Below are 17,507 nucleotides of genomic sequence, written 5' to 3' on the forward strand. Positions count from 1 at the left end.
AGAAAGGTCTTCAAATCGTTATCTCTGTTGAATAATTACAAAATTGTTACATAGTGACATGGACCTACATTGTCTTCAGTCATTCCACCTGAACTTTTTGTAATAATAAAAAGAAAAGAGCTAAACTAACTGCTACAGATGTACTGCCAAATGGATAAGTAGGAAATGAAAACTGGGACTTTATATGATCGAGAAAAAAAACAGCCTATAGCCCGGTACAATTTGCAATACTCATCAGCTGCCCACAAGAAGGCTGTAACTGCCATCGACAATACATTGCTCTTAGGCCAAATAACAAAAATAATGAGTTTCTTGTCCAGATTTTTCAAAAAAAGGAGGCAAGGCATTACTATTTTGCAATTTTTTGTTGCTTTTTTCTTCTTCTGAACAGTAAATAGTTTTTTAAAAAAAGGAGGCGGCGGTGGCGGCCAAAATAGAGGTGGGTGGGGACGAGAAACACTTCATTTTTGTTGTTTAGACTTATGGCCTTTTTGAAGGCAGCTAATGGACACGGTCTATTCTAGATCTTCCAGTTTCCCATCTCCATCCCACCTTGACCCAAGCTGGGGACACATTGAGCCTTATCCTTGGGATCAATACAAATTGGATTAGACCTGTAATGATGGACTGGTTTAATTGGTACGATGTCTCCCATGAGGGGTAATAATTCCTTTACATCAGCTCCACAAATTTAGTTTGTTTGTTTGTTTGTTTGCTATGTAAATGCTGTTATAGGGAGGGGTCTACATTCTCTCAATGAATATGCTAATAATACCCCTGGCGTCTGGGTCTTCAGTTTCCCACGGGACAGTAAAAAACAAGTTGGTCTCTTCTTGAAAGAAGACAGAATGATACTTCAAATAGAATAAGGTGTGAATGGATCATGTTTGAACTGTTTGAACATAAGGTGTGAATGGATCATGTTTGAACTGCTTGAACATAAGGTGTGAATGGATCATGTTTGAACTGCTTGAACATAATTAGGCGTATGTATTTTATTATTACCATCGTCATAACAGTTTTTACAATGGTATATTGTTGTATTGTACATTGTTTATTCATTAACATTAAAAATTTGTTTCTCCTCTACTCAATCAAGAAATGTTCATCACATATCTGATTAGAGTCTGTTACCAGATCACACAAAGACTGAGATACTTCAGGCAAAATGTAGTTCAACAAACTTTAGTCCAAACATGAAGTCATTTTTTTTGAGGGGAGAAACAAAAAAAGGCAGATAATCATAACCATGTCATAGTTCAGGTATCAACTTCAAGTTCAATAAAATATCTTGATCTGTTTTCCAAATAAACACCACGACGACCACTCTCTGGTCATGTTGCCAATTTCATTGTTCACCGAATTCCAATCCGACGTGAGATTACAAACAACGCACAGCGCACTGGTTCCAGATTAATCAAGTCAGAAAAAATGAGGATTATTATTGAACAAGACCTTGGCTTGGTGACACACTGTCTGAGAGTACCCCATCATATATTTTTACAGTATATGCATCAGAAGTACAACACATTTCAATTGCCTGATTCCTATTCTGTCCTGGTTTTTTCTTTAATTATACTGCTGAAGTGGGGAGAAGGAGAGCTGATTAGCCGTGGCCAGACAGCTAATTTCATTGTAGGCCAGATTGCAGGAAAGTAAGACGTCTCGTCACTGTCAAATAAACATATTTGGGCTTGGACATGGCGTCACAAGCTGCCCATTGCAGCAGCTACATGTTCATGTATGAAAGATAGTGTCATTGTGTAGAGCTTAAAAGCATAGTAGACATCTCTATCTTTATCTTACTTAATTTGGATGAATTGGACATACCGTATGTTACCATGTACTGGATGGTAGAAAGTTAGAAACCTATCACAGAGTCAATATTCATGCAGAATGCTAATAAGGAATAGTGCAAATCTAGTTAATTTAATGTAGAAGCAAAGATTCATCACTCACATTTTGCTGCATGAATACTGTTCCATTTCTTCAAGCAGAAAAATTATTTGCTCTACCAAGAAAATGTAGGCCTTAATCTTATAATATCTGTAATTTGATTTGTTAATGTACAGTACATGTATTATATGCCTTCATGTTATGTAGACCTACATACATTCATCTTCAAAATTACCCCCATCTTGGCAGCATAATCGGTTAGCCCCCTGTAAACTGACACAATGAAACAAGGAGAAATCACTTAGCAAGAAAAACCACCTCTAATTTGTTTTTCATTTTGACTAAAAAACACGAACTGCGCTTTTACGGCAACACACATTCTTTAAGCAGTGACGTAAATAGGAAATGCTGAAGGGGTTCTAACACTCAGGGAGCAATGGTAAGGGTTCTGTCAACAAAAATACCAAGGTTGTTTAATTGGATACAAATAGTTAATTACAAATTTAAAAAGCAATTTGTTATGAACACTAAGTAGATGATTGTAATCCAAACCTTATGAATTCAAAGCTAGAAAATCCTCAGGAATTGTAAGAACATGTTTGCGTTTTGTCTCTCAAGTACTCACAGGCCATACTTTTTTCAAGAGGAGGGGGGGGGGGGGTATTCATTCTGAGTTAATTCCGGGGCTCCTGTACACTGGACCACTGTCGGTATATAAGCAGCTCATTTGAAGCAGAAACATTGTCGACAGCTATGTCACAGCCTCACTTAGAAACTGCAAGTCATCACATCATTTTGCTCATAGCTTGTTAAAATAACCCCCTCCCCCCCCCCCCCAAAAAAAAATATATATATATAAAAAAAAAAATAGCAAGTATTGCAACAATGAGTAGATCAGATGTAAATTACTTGTAACCATGATCCAATTACATAAAAATAGATATATTACTTCCCTATGTGATGACGCAAATCTGGAGGAACAGAGTTCTCTTTTCATTCACCACTGATTGATTTCTCATGGGGATGGATGTTAGATTGAAAACAATCTTCTTTAATTTTAATGAGGTTGTTCTGGAAGTGAAAGGTAGGGATTCCTTTTCACAATGTTTCTATATATGGCAGCCAATTAAATGGATCTGTCTGAGCCTTTATGGGGAAGAAACCCGTCATTAGAGCTTCAATGCTTTATAACACTGTTTTTCTTTATATCAGTAATTCCATTTCAATAAACTGGTGAGACTAATGGAAATGATGTATTTATCTCTCTCTCTCTCTCTCTCCCCCTTGATGAACTTTTCTTTCCTTTAATTTGCTTCTTTTTCAAGGGAGGAGGGAGCTGTCATTGTCACCATTCTCCTTTCTCCGCCTTCTCTAAAAGTACAGATGCAAATCAGTATGCACCCAAAGGAAACCATACAATCATGACAAATTGCATGTCTGTGAGAAAAGTAGAATTGCCATTCTCTAACAGATTATTCAGAGTAGTACGATCAGCGAGGTCAGCTGTGTGTTTTACTTTATGATCTGTAAGCCATTGCAATAGTTGAATCTTACTTTTATTGGCATAGGATTTCTAATGATGAACAAAAATATGAGTCATTCTTTGGCTTGGTACATTTACAAGTCTATCAAAGTGCAATGAACAATGCAAACATGGAGGTAAATGGAGGTTATTTGTTTACTAAAACATGCTGCATTCTTTATGTTCATTCGCATCTTGTTTTATTATTTTCTGTTACCTCCTATGTAATCTTTTCAAAATACCAAAATCAACTACATGTATCATCCTAATTCCCTGCATGAGACTTGCATGAGTTTATGCGTATGTGTGCAGCATCTTCTTGCAACAAACACTCTGTTAACATAATTTTGGACTTCACATTATTTTCAGAAAACCACCCTGGAAGCAGATTTCCTTATGTCCGACTGATATCATTGGTATTATTCTTTAACTGGAATTCTGAAATAAAAATGTAGTTTTTCATTTTCTGTTTATGTACTACAATTCATCACAACCTCTGATGTGGGTTTGCTTGCAAAATTTACATCAAACAATACAAATCTCCAACAAAGGGCAAAATAATTTTCCCTTTGATAAAGAAGTTTTTAATCTCAAATTATCCATATATCTTCTGCTGAGAGCCAGAAGGGCATTACTGAACATCTTTTCATACAGAGGTAATGCTTCAGTCACACCTTTGCGCATTTGGCTTGCGTATTGCTGCGTATTTATAGCAAGCCGTTCTAACATTTATTCCTATTACTTGATATCAAGAAATTATTTTCTGTTGCAAAGCAATCGTAATTCTTGATATCAAGAAATAGGAATAAATGTTAAAACGGCTTGCCATAAATAAGCAGCAATATGCAAAGGTGTGACTAAGGCATTACACCTTTCTAGATCTCAACATGAATGTCCTTACTGAATGCCCTATGCTACATGTATGGTATCTCACTTTTTAACTTCTTAGATGTTACTAAAAAATATCTCACAAGCATCCTACTTGTATTAATTACTGTGGAACATAGGATAAAGCATATTCATCTGATTACTAGGTAAACATAATGCATTTACTCACTTGCTTGTTGAACACGGGATAGCAACGGCAAATGTATATGTATCTTGTAAAAGGTTACCATATCATGTTTACTGCACTACTGTTTGGCTTTGCATATCTCTCTCTTATCAAGACATTATATCCATCCTTCTACCCGGTATCTTAATGGATCGGATAGTTGCTATGTATATGGACTCCAGCTACAGTTAAATGGATGCCACATACATGTTTGCTTGCATCATACTCTAGTCAGATTCAGTGGCTGCTTCAGTATGCTTATAAAATACATATTTAAACATGCGTTTGGGTTTCTGATATTTCGTTGTTCACAAGAGATCTGTTTACATTTGTGAGATAGTCTTAATGAGATTTCTTCTCTGTAATTACTCCTTTCTTGTTTTAGACAAGGAATTTTTTGGATTTGAAAGCAAAATCACTCACTGCTCTTCAGTGTGTCTTTTTTTCCAATTGATTCTCAATGTTACTTCAGTTACCCCCAATTTTGTCCATTCAAAATTAATCAATGTCTGCCACAAGTTGAAGAAAATGATGTTCATATTGTCAAACTATTGAATTTAAAATAATATTTGATCTTTGTACACACATGCAAACTATCTGTGTCTAAAATATGAAACATTCAAGATTTTGAAGGCATGTGGTTGAAAGAAGTAAAACAAAATGATACTAAACTTTATACAACAAATAGTCCCAAGAATTGTAGAGAACATACTGAAGAAGGAAAATACAAAAAAAAACACATTTCAAAACGAGATGGATTTTCTCTTCTCTATCTTTACTGAAAACCATGTATAGCCTAAGCCGAGCTTCTGGTGAGATTCTGACTGGCTTGAAGCAAACCTGCCAATAGAGGGCGCCACATCCATAAGATGAGGAGTTCACTTTCACTTCAGTTGCATGGGATGTTTCAATAATTGAATAACATGGATGCAATGTTACAGATGTGTAATGTAAATTGCATTTTGTATATTTCGCATGACATATATGCATATAGATTAAAAGATACCAATTTTGAATAAATAATCAATGGGGTATATTATGTGTGGGATTTGAAAATTGCTTTACCCCCCCCCCCCCTTACATACATGAGATCCTATCTCTGTATACATGTAGGAATAACACAAGTAAATTACTGTGAATGTACAGTACATATACACTTTAAAAAGTCAGTGTACCAACAAATAAATAAATAAACAAAACCATTTAAATGTCATTATAATGACAGTTGTGTTACATATCATGTGTTCCTTATAGATAGAGGTAGGGTTTATTCAAAATATTCTAATTTGTTTGAGTCTCCTATTTTTATGGTATGTCATTGTCAGACTCTGTCATAAAGGTCACTCAATGAGACATTCGGAGACAAGGCAAATGTTTGTTTTGGTTAAGCACCGTACAATATTTTCCCAAAAAATTTGTATAGTGCCCATTGTGCATTATCTTGATTAAACATTGCCTCGTTGTATGTATCTGTGTTTACTGATGAAGAGACACTGGGGAAAACAAGAAGTTTGAAAATGAGTACTGTACATGTACATGCCTATTTTGGTTGGCTTGTCAGTATGGTAGCCATGGTACTATCACACCATACCAGGGGAAAAAATACATGGGGGCTCAGGGCGAATTAGCACCCCGAAAGTTTTAAAAGAGCCCCCAAATTTTGCATAGAGTTCAATGCAAAACAAATTAAAGAGTGTTATTTTAAAGCAAGCAAGCTTGAAAAGTAGCTCCCCAAATTTTTAAAGTAATTTTTTCCCTGCGTGACCATACATATATAGTAAGCCCATGGCGAAATTATCATATCCGGTGCAATGTGGGCCTGTATGTGTACACCTTATCCTAAGAAAAATTTTCTTTCCTCCTCAACAACCACATCAAAGTTTTTTTCTTTCATTGATAAAATTTTTACACTCTTTGAATTTTCTATCAAAGAAACATGACAATGCTTATTAATCCATATTGCGCTACCGGTAATACAGCTGAAGATAATAAGGATCACAATAAGTTACATGCAACCCTCCCCCCCCCCCCACAAAAAAGGAGAAAGAGAAAGAGAACAGCCTTACAATTTTTCTGCCATTCATCAGACATCATGTCATCAAGTACTTGCAAATAACGTCAACGGACAAATACATGCACATAACGTGTCCTTCAAATATTGACATGGATTAAGGGCCATAATTCCCTTCATTACAACCCAAATTACAAGAATGCCCTCTAAAATCAGTGATATTAGAAGCAAATAAAGGGGCCATCAGACCTGCATTTACCAGGTTTAATTGAAGGATGGGAGACAGTCATATGTCCCTATGGGCATGTAAAGTCCTCTTCATAAAGAATAACTAATAGGTTTCCCACAAGAGAACTCAACCATAACAAAGCTTCTTTATCCAGAAAGAACTTCCTAAATCCCTCCAAAAATACAATGAAACTCAACCAGATGATATCATCTTTTCTATCACTGTTTAAAATTTCTTTTCAAGTCCACGACAAAAGTCTTTATCGATCTAATAATTTTCCAAAGAGCTGGCTCAGCATTCAAGGATGACAGTACAAATCAATGGACATCTTTACTTAACCTTATAACCCTGTAAAATCCCAGTACCGGTAAGTTTCTATGATTGTCTACATGTAGCTTGACTGAAGCCCTAGTTCTAATTTAGATGTAACATCATGAAAAAAACACTATAACTGGCATTATTTCATTAGTAATAAAGCATCACGTATTCAAGAGTAAATTCTTAATTTTATAAGAACTGCAGTTGAACTGTAATATTAAACTGTAAGTAATTGATCTGTCAATTATTAGTAAACTACGATTTCCTCTTCACAAAATGTAAAAAGTCACACAACCTAAATATTGGGAGTATTTTGAATTACAACTGAAATTCATGGCATTAGTATTTAGTAATTTATCCTACAGCCAAATAGGGTCAGATGAACTCTTGTAATTAAAAAAAAAAAATTATAACAAAAAACAAAAAACTCAGTCTGCTTTCACATACATAATGTTACAACAATGTGGCTGAAAATCAGGTGCACTGCTGAAATTGAGGATAAAAGCGTAGTATGAAAAAGTCATCTGGTAATAAATTAAATTGAATGGCTTTCCTGGAGGTCTTCTGCACACCATAAAAACGCTGTCATCTTTTAAAGATGATTTATGCATTGTGTCTATACCACAAAAAAAACTAGACAAGAGCTATGCTTCACTCATTAAAGGTAGACCACTGTGTTGATAAAGGCAAAGGATATATTCTAAAAGAAAGAAATAAAGTTCATATAAATCAGTTCATCACATCGATCTAGCAAATCCGTGCTAAGATCATGATAATTAGAATCAATAATTTATAACCTCTTCAAGACCAACAAACAATCCCATCCCCCCCCAAAAAAAAAAAAAATAAATAAGTAAAAAGAAAAATAATGATACTACTAATAATAAAAACAATAATAATAAAAAAATCAACAATACTAAGTAATCAATGCTGACACTCCAGAATGATCTTTGTTCTTTCCTTATTTAACCCACTCAATATGATTTGATTAAAGGACTTAAAACACTTTTTTTTCTAAGACCCAGACCAAGATATTGTGGGCTTACACATGATACTACTTTTTTTTTAAGTGTGTGCAAAGTTTGAAATTGCAAAGATTCAAAAGTATAAAGCAACATTTCATATCCTGTAAATTTCTTTTAAACCAATATCATGGTTTAACTTTAAAATCCCAAGCTAATAGAAGGCACAACCTTTAAAGTAAAATATTATTTAAACAAATGCATGTCATGTGCATACACATGTATGATGAATGTCCTATCGGTTAAAGTGTTTCATATCACAAGATTTCAAAACAAATTATCTCTATAAAAAGAGGCAATTACAATTTCCTCAGATGTCGTTTTATGGCCCATGATGGTCCAATTATCAAGTACCTCAGAAATGTCAATATGCTTCTTCGGGAAATGTTCTCATTATGAGTTATGATCAAATACATACAATTTATATCTTTATAATGAATGCATTTATGACATCTGCTTAACAAACCTACAAGTATGGGTATTCTAGGTGCACTGGAGTAAGATGGGTTTTAAAATTTCACGCAATAACAGATGATACTCGGATAGTTTATGGGTAATAAAGTCCTATTAATACTCCCAATAAAACTTTAAGCATTCGCAAAGCCAAGAACTAATGGGCGCCCATTGGTATTATGACAAAAAATAAGTGCAGTTTACAAAAAGCTTTTCTCTGAGAGAAATTGGCTGCAGATTATAAGTAATATTTTCTCTAGGATGTGAGAAGTCCAACGCTCGATTTATCAAGAATCATTTTCATCGGTGTTCGCAAGGTCACAAAATGAAAATGTATTCAATTTAAATGGAAGCAATCCTGATATGTATTATTGTAATCTACAATGCTCCATTACACAGCATACACAAACAAAGACTTTCTTCAATATGCACTGCTTTCTGTATTCTTCTCTTATTTTCTCTCTAACCAACATCTCATATTTTCATAGTAAACCAAGATTGGCATTTTTGTCTGCTTCATCATTATAAAGAGCAGCAGGACATCAGCAGGGTATCATAACAAATCAACACTTCATTCATCCATTCAGAATAGATATTCGCACCTTTTGAAGTCTGATTAGTATTGGGTCATTTCACACAGCCAGAGATTGTATATTGTATCCTGGTTTACTGTACAGGGGACTGAAATAATTGCTTCTACATGTATGTATCATTATGTTGCTTCTCCTCTTGACAATAAGTCTTTGTTAATGTTATCTTTTGGGGGGCATATTTGTTAGAACTGAGTTTACTAGAATCTACATAATCCCATCAAACTGAAAATAATATGAGCAAAAACACAGAGTCTTGAACTATGAAAAACAAAAACATTAAAATCATACCAATATCTAAAAGAGCCACTCTTTATTTAAATTGAAAAGGGGCAAAATTTACTGTTGGCCTGTTCATTGGACTTAATATAAATCTACATTTACAATGTGCACTCTTCACTCTTCACTTTTTCATATGGCAATGTGTTTAAATAATGTTTTTTTTTTTAAAGGTCTGTGGGGATTCATGTGATATATCAAATTCATACAACAAGAAATGATATTCAATCAAGTCGGCTACTACTACAACCCTTTAAAACATTTTTTTCCATTCCGACATGGGAGAGCAAGACATGTTGTACATCCCACTAACTTTTTTGTCTTTTCCGTTCATGAAATGTACAAAGCCCTAATTGAGTGATCAAATCGGAGTAGAAAGGTACCTACCTCCAATAATGCAGTGCAAGGCCAGGGCACTTGTCGCCACACTTCATGCACGGTTGGCCCCGGTCTGCATCATGGGCCAGAGCGTTTTGCTGGAGAAGAGAATAAAAAGGGACTATTATTTATAGAAACTTAAAGATATGGCTAAATCATTGTTAATAGCTTTCTTATTTGCCATTTTTATAGACTAACTTCAACAAATAAATGGATTAAAATATCAGAACTTTCAATTTCATATTGAAAGTGACAGCTTACACCAAAAGGTGTAGACTACATTGTACATCCTACATGTACAACCACCAGAAAAATATGACAAACTAATTATTACATGCATGGTTATATACTTATATTTTTACTTAGGTAACTTTTCTTTTTAAAAGAATTTGTATTCATCTCAACAATCATCATGCAACCTCTTCAGTTTGTAAGGTTTACTAAAGCATGATCTCCTTTCACTATTCCTTATCAAACAACCAATTATAGCAAGATATGGAAATTGTAGTCAGAACTACTGTCCCATATCAAACAGTGCAATTGCTTTGGGCGTGATCTTGTTCATCCAATTAGAACTCAAGCATCATTTGCTCAGCATATAATAATCATAAGGGAGCTCTTTCAAGCAAACAATGGAGGATGGGCGCCATTGTGTCCTCCGTTTAACGATATTATCACAAGCATAACCTTGAATTTGAATCAACACTGTGTCGAACCAATCCATGATAGTTTGTGTATCTCATGTACATATATATCTCACCAACCTAAAATTCACATCTGAGCAAATACATATGACCGAGACATTTTTGTAGGCGATAATTTCTTATTCATTGTGTTTACAGACACTAAATATTCTATTTACATACAATAATTATCATGTTATTAAACAACTTCACAATGACAGAACAAAAATGTGTGAGAAACTGTATTTGTATAATAAACCATTTTTGTAATGTAATCAAATTGAATGCATAAATCTTTGTTAAGAACCATGTTACAAATGATTTCATTTACCTGTTATGAATAGTTGTATTACAAATTAATAGTCAGAATGCGAACTGCTTACATTAACTGTTGCTAGGTAGGACTGTCACTAGAACATACATTATGGCATGTCCCACAGTGTACATGTACCAATAACATGTAATGTATGCAATTTGCAATCTGGCTATAAGTACAATTATTTGTAACAGGTAAATGAAATTATTTGTAACAATACTTGGCAATTACCTGTAACAAGTATTTGTGCATTAAATTTGATTACAATTCAAAAATGGCATATTTAGTTCATGTACGAAGCCATTTTGAAAGGAACATGGTAATCAAAGCCTCCACTAAAAAAAAATTGGTGGTTGGCAATGGGCAAGGTCATAATTAAAATGTATTAGTTTTTCACAAGACTCTATACTAGCAGTAGCTCCATGGTACAAGGCCACCAAACTGCTTTCAGATTATCAAATATTAAAAAGGAAAGAGAAATGGTTGCCCTTATAGAGCAACATCAAAATTTTGATTAAAGTTGTGTTCAAAACAACTAGCTGAAATACCAGCTTTATTTTCTTTTCGCATGATTTTTAAGCTACAATGTATTATAGAGAAGCAAATTAATCCAGATAGAAAAATAGGTACCGTAAATCTCCGTGTATAAGGCGCACCTGTGTATAAGGCGCACCCCTATTTTGGGGGGGGGGGGAAAAAAAAAAAAAAAAAAAAAAAAAAAAAAAAAAAAAAAAATCGTTTTTTGTGTTGTTGTTGTTGTTGTTGTTTTGTTGCCGAAAACCCACGCGGGGAAGGACCTTCATTTTACATCGAGGTGCAGTAGAAGTTGTGAACTTGTCACAAATAATAGTAACAACAGTCTTAGGCTTCATGATACCAAGTGTCCCACACCAGCCTCTTCACATCACCTAGCAGAAGCACTGTGTTCTATGCCAAACATCAATAGTCATGCATGATATGAATAGCATCCTCTATCTTTCCAATAATGGAGTACCTAGGATAGAACCTTGTGGTACACCATTTGTTATAGAAACATAGAACACATATGCGACATTGCCAGGCATAGCGCCATAAATCGAAACTAAAAAAAAAAAAAAAAAAAAAAAAAAAAAAAAAATCTGTACCTGTGTATAAGTTGCACCCCCGACTTTCAAATTTTTTCGGCGGCAAAAAAGTGCGCCTTATACACGGAGATTTACGGTACAGAGAGCATATTAAGAGGAAAGAGTAGGAATATAGTATAAAGAGACTAAAGAGAAAGATGGAAAGACGAACTGGGAATAAGAAGAGAGAGATAACTTTAGAGGAGGTTAGATTAGAAAGAACAAATATGTATTTGACAAGGTGTCAATGAAACAATCCACAAAAGTATATAACTTTTTGCATCCACAAATACGAAACCAGAACCATTACAAACAATCTAGGCCACAAAAACACCAAAATCAGATACATGTAAGTTAAGGGTGACTACAATTTTAACTTTGTGTTGAGTCAAAACAAATCATTTCAATTGATCATTAACTTTAAACACACTATTATTTCATACTCATCCTATTTTTCTGATGGCACTAGAAATACAATTCAGGAAATGTTCATAAACCATAAAGGATACTTATTACTTTAGTTAGCTTTATTTAAATATATACCAGCACATTTGCCACTCCCAATTTTCCCCTAAAATCACCACAACAGATTCACTAACACAGCCCAGTTTAATTGGCAAACTAAAAACATGTTCATGTGCCTAGATGTACAGTACATGTCAATTGTCAATGTCCAAAGTCCATTTGTTTTACAGAATAGACTGATAAAAAGCTCTTTGTATTTGACTACATGTATTGTATTAATCACTTACATGAAGTCATACATGTAGAAGATAATTTGCTGTATAAGAATTGACACAAGATGCAATTTAATCAGTTTTTTATCACAGGATCATTGATCAAGAGGGTAGCTAAGGCAACACAATTAACTGATACAATTCTGCTATGTTAAATGTGCAGTGTATATGAATACAGAATGTTAAACAGCAATCGAAAATTTGAAATGCACAAGTAGGATTTTGAATACAAAAGATTGAATGACAATGAATAGCATGCTAATCCTGATACATAATTCAGATGTATTGGTCTAATTCTCCAGCACCTATATTATTGACATATTTAGCCATTCACTCACTATTTCATAACTATCTGTCTGATTCAATTGTTGTATTTGTCGGCATAACAAGTGCATGTAGAGCATCTACAGATTCAAACATTTTCAAATAATTTAATAAGAATTGTGCCACATACATGAACCAGAACTTGTCAAAGTAAAATGTTATCACAAGTTTTGGTTATTATAGAATTTGAAGTTCCACTGATTCATATACAAAATGTACACTGATCATGGAAAATTAGAAATAATGATATCTTCAAACTAAGGTTGGTAGTAAGATGGTAACATTTGAACAGAGAAAATAGAGGAAATCATTCAGATACATTGTCCTGACCAGGGGTTGTATTTAGAGTTTTATTTTATCTCACTAAGATAAAAATCTGAAATGTTATCCTAATGAGAGAAGATAATTTACCCATAACATTTTTCTTAAAATGGGCATTCTGAGAATCATTTTAGTGAGATAAAAATACCCCCCCCCCCTTTTTTTCTTAAATTGGTATTTTTAGAATTATTTTTGTAAGATTTTATCTCACTAAGACATGCCCATTTGTAATACGATTACCAAAAACAAATGTGGTTAGATTTCACTCTCCTCCAGTTCAGCCAATATAATCAGTCTCTACCAGTCCCTTGGATAAAATAGCACATTTATTTTTAGAGTTTTCACTATGCCTTAGCTCAAAAAATCTGACCTAAAGTTTCTGGGCCCAAGATTTGTCATCCCGTCGATAAGTAATTCCACACAGCCACCGTATACGCTCAAACCTAATTTGTCGTCTTACCTCTGCCGAGTTGTGCCAAATGACATTAGAACCACATTTAGGGACAATTGCGATGCAAGCTACTAGTACTTCTTCGGACTTCTTTGAAAACATAAACATCTCTATCCAATTTAATTGCATTTTTTTTTTTTTTTTTCATGTAGACCTATATACTGGAACTTGAAGCCCGACTGCTGGGAACACAGTATTCTTCCAGTAGCTTGGGTAAAGGTAACTAAAGATGTAATCTCTTGATGTGTTTTTTTAATATTGAATGCGCATGTCTGTAGTCTACATCGTCATTGATCAGGGTAACTTCACCTGCATTCAGACGAGCATGATATGCTATCAAGAATCCTACACAATGCACACCTCACCCCTTCACAGTTATAAGGCCACCATTTTAATTGGCGAATAAACATTGCGCCATCAATGTTTTCTCGTAATTTAAAATGGCGCCACCATTTCGGGGCATGCGCGCTCTTGTAACTGTGAGAGGGTGTAAATCGTTGAAGTGTCTTGCACTTGGTATTAGACTAGAGTTTGACACCAAACAGCTGCAGTTAGCAGTAGGAGGGATGGTCTGAGAATGAAAATCGTCCGCATAAATGAGGATATCCTCGTATAAGCGGGCAAAATGCGTCCTGAAAAATAAGGATCGTCCATATTTTGACGGATTTTTTTTTTCTGGTTCCCGATTCCACGCGCTGGCCATGCGAAAAAACGGACTCCAGTTTTTCTCATCACCAACGCGCAGTCGCGGATCAGTAATCAGAATTGTCAGTGAAAAAGCGGACGATCCTTATTTTTGCTGACGCGTCTGTCCGCGTTTACGGAGACGATCCTCGTTTGTGCGGATGATCCTTATTCTCGGATCAGGGCCCCTACTGGTTAGACAGAAAACAGCATCTCTAGTTTAGTTTTACTGTAGTCCCTACTGGCGTACTGCATTTCAATTGCTCTGTTGCAGCAGTACAAAACTGAGCAGCACAGAAAAGCACGTAGTGTACTAACGACTACCGACTACATGGTGTCCCATGCAGCCGAAACCTCTGGCGTCTGCGCTATCTATGAAAGGCTCTCACTCATGCGTAAACAAGGGAGAGCTTGTACAAACAACACAATGTACGTACCATATCCCTCTTTTCTTTCTTTCTACCACCACTGCCTGTCCTGGACAACATCTCTGGATATATTATAATGTACTTCGTGAAAAATGATACTCAAGATTCTCGATCTTTGTTTTCTAAGCGATGTTTATCAGCATAGCACATTCGAGAGGCGTCAGTTCAGCCATGGCAATTGACGTGGTGTAGTGATTCCTACACAAAGATAAGTGCAATGCGGTCACACTGTAAACATAGTTTACATCTCACCATGTGCGTTCGCGTTTGTTTATGTAGTTCCCCAAATTTTCTGTGAACATGGTAGATGCTCAATAAGTATTTGCATGTTATTAGGTTGACTGACATGTCAAAGCAAGTAATATTGTCAAATGTTTCGTCAAATCGCATTTGTGTTAACTGCCGAATTTTCAAGAAATTTTATTTGAAAAGTGATTTGGCAAAGTTGAAAAGAAAAGATGCAAGGCTCTGTGTCGATTCTGATGCAGGTCAAACCGCTTTGATACCCGACGGAAGTCAAATTATATGTCCTTAATTGTTGTGATTTAAAGGTTTTTTGGAGATGAATTTCACTCTATTTTTGTCTGCCCTTTTTTCAAGAATTATATTTAGATCGACAGTTTGTTGTGTAACCCTAGCACATTTCACATAGACAAATTCTAGTGTTAAACAATTACTGAGAGAACTCATAAGACATAACAGTAATAATACAATTATTTTCGTTGTTCCTATTCGTTGTTCTATTTTTGTCAATAAAAGTGTAGTTACTCAAAGTGGTAGACAACCCAAACCACGTGATATTTTAGACATAGGCCTACTATAACTTGTATAGTGTATACTAGTCTTTAGCTCGTGTTTATTGTGTTTTATATAAAATTGTGTATTATGTCTATGTATTTTATTGTTATGTCTTTCTGTATTGTATTGTAAATATATAGTGCTCTCATCAGGCGCGGATCCAAGGGGGGGGCGAGCGGGCCTTGCCCCCCCCCCCCGCAAAAAAAAAGATAGAAGAAAGGAAAAGAAGGGAAAGGGAAGAGAGGAGAGAAAGGGAAAGAAAGAAGAGGGAGAAGAAAAGAAAGGGGGGAAGAAGGAGTTCGGGGGCCCGAAAGGGCCTTGCCTCCCAGGTTGTTGCCCCCCCCCCCACCCCGATCAAAAAAAATAAGAGAGAAGGAAGGGGAAAGGATACTGGCGTACTGATAGGGGGGGGGGGGCTTCGGGAAATCAAATTCAAACGTGGTTTATTTCTAATTCCATAACGGTGGATTACAAATAAAGCTGAAATGATATAATTTCCTGACTTTTTAGTAATTTATACTTTTTTATGTGTTTGTTGGAAAATGACGAATTCCTAAATTTACAGCCAGGCAAGAAATATGATTCTTGAGATTCCTTCATGTCAGGGCCCGAGGAACGGCGGGGATCGAGAGCCTCGAGCAGTCGAGCTCCCCCCCCCCCCCCCCCCACTTTTTTTTGAAAAAGTATATTACAGAGAGATTTTAAAAAAAAAAAAAAAAAAGAGAGAGCAAGAAAGAAAGAATAGTTAACTGCCAGTGTCAAAAAATAATGAGGCATCAAAATATGCTCATCTGACCGTGACTAAATGCCTAAAATCCCTAAGCTTCCGGGGGCTCTGCCCCCTAAATGCACCTAGGGCCCTAAGGCGGGCCCTTAGATGGTCACCTGACGGTAATTTATTGCCCAAAACCCCTGATTTTTGGGGGCTTCGCCCCCTGGACCCCATTCCGAATAGTGTCCTGCCAGTGTCACAAAATAATAACGTATCAAAAAGAAAAAGCTCAAATGACCGTAATTAAACGCCTAAAACCCCTGAGCTTCCAGGGGCTCCACTGCCTCGACCCCACCAGGGGACCTAAGGCGGGCCCCTGAATGCTTATCTGACCGTAATTTATTGCCTTAAACCCCTGAGCGTCCGGGTCGGACAAGGTATCAAAATGTGTTTATCTGACAGCAGGTGCGTAGCCAGGGGGGGGGGGGGCGGTGGGTGCGGTCCTCCCAAAATCGCCGGCAAATAAAAAAAAAATTAAAAAAGAGAGAGGAGAGAAAAGGAAGAGGACGTAGGAAGAAAAAGGTGAAGATTAAGAGTAGAAAACGGTACAAAGCATCGTCTTCTTTCTCTAATAATTTAATGATTCGTAAAAGCTTCCGCGCTTTGCGCGGGAGGGAAAAACTGAATTCATACGAGGATTGAGAGAAAAGAACTGTACAACGAATCGTCTTGTTTCTCTAATGATTTTATGAAACGTAAAATCTTCTGCGCTTCGCGCGGGAGGGGGCGGAAACTAAATCCAGACGAGGATTATTTTCGAGCACGGTACAACGAATATACTTCTTTCTCTAATGATTTAATGAATTTCGCTTCGCGCGAGAGGGGAAAAACTGAATTGAGACGAGGATTATTTAAAGATTCGAGAACTGTACAACGAATCGTCTTGTTTCTCTAATGGTTTATTGAAACGTAAAAGCTTGCGCGCTTTGCGCGGGAGGGGGGGGGAACTAACTACGTTTTCTTTCTCTAATCATTTAATGAAATTTAAAAGCTTCCGCGCTTCGCGCGGGAGGGGGGGGGGAACTAAGTTCAGACGAGGATTAAGAGACGAGAACTGTACAGCGAATCGTCTTGTTTCTCTAATGATTTAATAAAACTTAAAAGTTTCCGCGCTTCGCGCGGGAGGGGGAAAACTGAA

The 17,507-nt window shown here is 36.0% G+C and overlaps 1 long non-coding RNA gene across 1 annotated transcript; it reads right to left on the reverse strand.

Moving 5' to 3' along the window:
- Positions 1-9,212: 9,212 nt before the first annotated feature.
- On the reverse strand, positions 9,213-15,018 carry LOC115919440. Its single transcript, XR_004061855.1, has 2 exons — positions 14,809-15,018; positions 9,213-9,850 (listed from the first exon to the last, which is right to left on the reverse strand). It is a non-coding gene; the product is annotated as an uncharacterized LOC115919440 (long non-coding RNA).
- Positions 15,019-17,507: the final 2,489 nt, after the last annotated feature.

The sequence above is a fragment of the Strongylocentrotus purpuratus genome, unplaced genomic scaffold (assembly GCF_000002235.5).
Source record: "Strongylocentrotus purpuratus isolate Spur 01 unplaced genomic scaffold, Spur_5.0 spur5_scaffold_6, whole genome shotgun sequence".
Classification (NCBI taxonomy): domain Eukaryota; kingdom Metazoa; phylum Echinodermata; class Echinoidea; order Camarodonta; family Strongylocentrotidae; genus Strongylocentrotus; species Strongylocentrotus purpuratus.